Source organism: Camellia sinensis, chromosome 5, assembly GCF_055761805.1.
Source record: "Camellia sinensis isolate YWXY chromosome 5, ASM5576180v1, whole genome shotgun sequence".
NCBI classification, from domain to species: domain Eukaryota; kingdom Viridiplantae; phylum Streptophyta; class Magnoliopsida; order Ericales; family Theaceae; genus Camellia; species Camellia sinensis.
Window position 1 is genome coordinate 116,841,967 of NC_138965.1, and position 5,563 is coordinate 116,847,529.

General features: G+C 32.2%; 1 long non-coding RNA gene across 3 annotated transcripts; it reads right to left on the reverse strand.

Annotated features, from left to right (window-relative positions):
• Nucleotides 1-231: 231 nt before the first annotated feature.
• On the reverse strand, nucleotides 232-4,638 carry LOC145790822 (uncharacterized). 3 transcript variants are annotated; one of them, XR_014330051.1, is made up of 4 exons: nucleotides 3,616-4,638; nucleotides 2,220-3,201; nucleotides 414-1,212; nucleotides 232-329 (listed from the first exon to the last, which is right to left on the reverse strand). It is a non-coding gene; the product is annotated as an uncharacterized LOC145790822 (long non-coding RNA). The 3 variants fall into 3 exon arrangements; XR_014330050.1 differs by having other exon boundaries at nucleotides 2,220-4,638; XR_014330049.1 differs by lacking the exons at nucleotides 2,220-3,201; nucleotides 3,616-4,638 and having other exon boundaries at nucleotides 414-1,578.
• Nucleotides 4,639-5,563: the final 925 nt, after the last annotated feature.

Consider the following 5,563-nt stretch of genomic DNA (forward strand, 5'->3'; position numbering starts at 1 on the left):
AGAATTTAACTAAGAATAGAAATTGAGATTGAGAATTAACTGAGAATTTATATAAATTTAACTAGGAACAGAGATTGAGAATTAATTGATAATCAATATAAAATAAAACAAATTGGCTCAAATTTAAATTACAATGCCAAATTGAAAACCATAAAAATTCTAGTTTATCTCCTTAGATATTTAACCCTACAACTTTCCAAATCTCAATCATATACAATCAAACAGTTTGAATTTTCTTCAAATCACCCCCTCATTTTTGTTATTTAGTGCAAATCTTCAAATCTTTACTTTGCAACCAGCAGAAGTCAGTTTGTTGACACTATAACAGCCTGTTAAAAAATAAAATGAAAATGTGAGCACACCCAATCAACAGATAAACAAACTTACAACAAAAAAAAAAAGGCAACACTTACTTGCACCAGTTCAATTATAAAGCCTGCACCCAAATTTGCAAATTTAGATCCAGAGAGAAGAAATAGTCAGCAAGATTATACAAGTTACTCATTCATGGGCCAACGCTTATTTAAGGAACAAGCTGGCCAATTTTAGAAATTACATTGCAGAGTGGAACGTCACCAATTTCTCTCTCCCTCAGGATGATATCCCCAAATTCGACCTCACAAAATAAGTGAAGGAAACAACAAATTAAGTCAGAAGAAGAAGGAAGACCAGAAGCCAAACTCATAACAGTGAACTATTGAGAAAAAACCAAACACACCTCAAAAGACCAATGGTGTCGGTCTAGTGAAGGAACTTCCTTGAGAATGAATAATTGCTATTGAGCCTAGTTGGAGATTAGTCACACTTTCACCTACAGTCTCCACAATTCTAAGAAGGAACAATATAATTCTTACCAGAAGCATGCACAAAAGGAATCATGAATAACTATTTCACCACAGAACACAATAAATCTAATAAACTAAACAAACCATAATTTAAATAAATTATATGTATTCTCTACCTAAATTAAACAATACGCAAAACATAATTAAAGAGGAAAAATGGATCAAAAAGGGAAACAAATAAGTGAAGCAACACAAGTATGACAAGGGTAAATAGTGTAAAAAGGGGATCAAAGGTTGAATAGAGGAATTTGAATTCATACCATGTCCTTTGCCCACTACATTCTGAGTAACATATTTTGAGATCTACTTAATGGCTTCCAATGATTTCCAAGATCAGCATTGTGCAACATAAGTTCGAATGCATCCCCTATGGATGCAAATTAACAAATTTCAAAATAAAAAGGGAAACATGAAGTTTTAGTTCACCTGCTCAATTAAAAAATTACTTTCAATAAAATAAACTAAATCCACATCATTATTCTTGCTCGCAGCCTATTGTCAATGTCATAAACAAGCAATTGCCCCATATTGAAACTAAACAAAAATACTAAGGTAGCGTTTGGTAACGTTTACGTTTTTGGTTTATGTTTACAAAAATTTTATATACTGGTTTTTGTTTATTTTTAGAAAAACATAAATTACAAATGCGTTTGGTTTGAACAAAATGTTTAAAAAAATTTAAAAACATAAACTAAAAAATATGCTTGTTCAGGCCTAAAATATTTATATTTATATTTATTTTTATTATTTATGACAATGAGATCACACACATTATAATTGAAAAAAATTAATTTAAAAAATAAATGAAAAAAAATTTAATTGGAAAAAAAATTAATTGAAAAAAAAATTAATTGGGAAAAAAAATATTTGAAAAAAAAATTGAAAATAAATTATTTGAAAAAAAAAATTGATTGAAAAAAAAAAATTGAAAACTGAAAACGTAAACTCTGAGTTTATGTTTTTCCTCAAATTTATAAACTGAGACAACCATTTATAAACAAAAAAAATTATCAAATAAGTTTTTATGATAATTTTTAAAATTTTTGTAGATATAAACTGAAAACTGAAAACGGCATAGTTACCAAACAGGGCCTAAGCAATTTCAAATTTCAACTTCCTGGGACAATTGCTCCATGGATTATATAGAACTTTCTAAGGAAACTACAGCAACAATAAACATGACAATAAATAAATAAGGTATAGAATAGAGAAGCATTAGCTACTTCAATATCTGATTCTCTCCAATTAAAGCATGGAGTTACAAAGAATCACATAAAAAATAAATAATAAAATGTTGTAGAACATGCAAAATCCTAAAAATACAAAACAAAATAGTGATCTAAGTCGAGAATTGGGGAGTTAAAGAGAAAATACCTCAATTGAGATGGTTTATATGACAAACATATCCAGGTCCACCATTGCTGCATCTGATAATCTATGATCAATTAGAATAAACCTTTAGATCATCTATTTTAATATGTTGTCCAAAATATGATATCAACTCAGATGTTTCAGTATTCTGATACTTTGAATTTCCTCTGGACCATTTACCATGATTTCAAGGACTACTCAAAATTAGGCACTTTGTCAAACAAAAATCTGTAACAAAATTAACACTTCTTAGAAATCACCACACCAGAGATGATGAAATACAATATTATTCCACCTCAACAACTTTAATTTTAAGAATAAAACTTATAACAAAAAAAGGCCTTCTTTCATTGAGTTTGTCCTATCTACTTCTTCTTTTTCTTTCCTTTCTTTGATATTTGAACCATCATTTGACAAGAACAAATAACATAAATAAAACATAATTAGTCTTAGCGAAGGCATTCTAATGGCCGACTGACACTAAGAGACCATAGCTAGGGGAACAAATGGGATTAGATACTTAGAGAGATTTTCATAACAGCTTCAAAAGCTCAAGAGACACTGATAGGTCGACCTCACATAATATTAAAACTAAAGCTAAAACCCTCTTTAGCACCAATTAGTTTTAAGAGAGACATGGTGAAAGCAATCTTAACAGATTGAAAGGAACACCTGATGGAGAAAGATTTGGAATCATACACATAACATTGTAAATAAAATAAAATATTAATCCAATAGTACTGAATAAATTCTAAACAGGCACATCAAATATAGAGAGAGGGTGGTGTCTTTCACCATAAAGTGTAGCAGTTGTGAGGATAGTAAATGAATGTATCAACCAATCCAGTGATTTAAAGTGAAGAGACCCTCCAATGCCAAACAGATCACCATTATCACTCAAATCAACTGTAGATGATAGGTTAAAAGTATAACATCCAATATTCTTCAAACCTTCGGATGTGAATTTTATTCAAGCACATGATAACTGTCAAAAACATGGTGAGAAATTAAATTAGAATTTAAAACTAAAACCAACATAATTCCAAATGTTCAATACCAAAAAAAGAAGAAGCAGCAACTCCAAATTCAACAGCAAAGACAAGCAGTAATTCCATAAGCAAACAATAAGCAATAATCCCATGTAAAAGTATATCTAACAGTATCAGCCACCAATTAAAATAGCAACATTAAATACACGACCTCATTACTAATTTTGAGATCATAGTTTGTGCAATACCTCATTCAACCAATAGATTTAACAATTACATTGTCAAATTGTTCAAAATACGCAGCCTCATACTAAATTTCCCATATAACTGCTGCAAAGTAAAAGAAATCCAGAAGCCACAAAAAGAAACAAATCCAACGCAACCTATAAATCAAATCCTCCACATCCTACCTGAGTAGTGCAGATATTGTTTGTGGCCTTGTCTCTTTGGATATGTTGCTCCCTTGTCCGCATTGCCATACACAGCAGATTTCCCCAAACAATTAGTAGAACATAGGCAGATTTCAATTAGATCTAACCAACCATGGAAACATAATCGTATGTTCTTTCCAAGCAAATAAAAATGAGTAAACCAAAAAAAGAAAAAAGGAAAAAAGAAACTAGATCTTTATGTTCTTTTCCTAGTGGAGAGGTTGGGTACTTAAAAGGGAAAATCAACAATGTTAATATATAACTTACATCAAGAAAGAAATAGTAAATTCTTGGTTATACTTTCGAATTTCTGCCTCAAAATTGCACACACATATAACATAATAAATCATGAAAATCATGCCAAGAAAAGACAATATATTAGTAACATCGAAACGAACATTCAATTGATTTTTGGAAAAGAAAAATAAATCCTCAACAATCTAAACCAGCCACTCAGCAATACAAAAGAAGCCTTATATAAAGTTGAAGGAAGTACCAAAAAGAGACTATTGTGGACCAACTTTAGATGCTTTGAAAAGCATTAATGCATCTGAAACAATAGACATTTTTTCTCATGCTAGTAATTGCATCAAATAATGAACTGTAAAGGCAGATTAAAGCTTATGGAAATTAATGCATCCAAAACAATAAACATGGGTTTTCAAGGAATAAAGCTACAGATGAGAGGTTAAAAGAGATTCGATACACATCACCAACAGAAATAACCAGGAAGAAATAGATTCTCCTTATGCTTATTATTAAACCTGGATTACAAAATGAGAAAAGGGAGGATGAAAACCAAATAGATGTTTGTAGTAAATAATCAATCATGACAGTGTGAGGACAAATGAGAGATAAAGAAACAAAAAGGAAAAAGATGAAATGTATCAGACCACTACAGAGCAAGTGTAGATTAAGAGATAATAACCCACTCAATCTAATGATTGACATTTAACGTAGCACCAGATTATCATGGTAAATGGTCCAGAGGAATCATGAATATCAAGAAGCACCAGATTATCATTAGTGAATGATAAATTCACTTATCAAGATACTGCTATACCAGTTTATTAAAAAAAAAAAAAAACAAAAACAGATTAGCAGAATTTTCCAATCTCTCAATACAAAATAGGCGATTCAGAACAGTCTAATCTACACTTGTTCGAGTTTTCTTGGAACAGAAAAGCCTATCATTTCATCGGCTGGTTTCCAGTCAGGTACTGGTGAGAACGATTTTGTAGTTGCGGAGGAAAACTCTTCCGGTGCTGATGGTGGTAGTTCGGCAATGAAGACGGCATCGAGGGCATTGCATTAGGCGGCAACATCCTCACCGCACCACCACCGCCGACGGCGGCGGCGACTCCATCGTCATCGTCATTATTCGTGCTCTCCTCTGAACTGTCCTCACCACCATCTTCTCTATTGCTCCCGTAAATCAACCTATCTCCTCTTCTCCTCTTGCTCCAACTTGCCCGATCTCGGTCCCGGTCCCTATCTCGATCCCAATGATCTCGATCCTTTTTCACTCAACTAGTCCATCTTCCTCTGCAAAATTATCAGAATCAGAATCAAGAAAAACAAAATACCGTCAAGAAATTTCAACCAAATTGATTCAAGAATCGATGTATTTAGAATTAGATCTGAACAAATAATCGAAATCGAACCGGTGAATCTGTAAAGGAGAATGAGGAGAGACACAGAAAACTCTAGATCTAGAGTAGTGAGAGAAAATGATAAGAGAAAGACACGGAAAACCCTAGATCTAGGACAGTGAGAGAAAACGATGAGAGAGAGAAATGGAGATAGAAAACAAAATGAAGGAAGAGAAATGGATACTGAGGAGACGGAGCACCATTACAAAAGTGAATGCGTGTTTATAAGAGACGATAACACATGTCTTTTAATTTTACTTTATGTGTTCCACAGC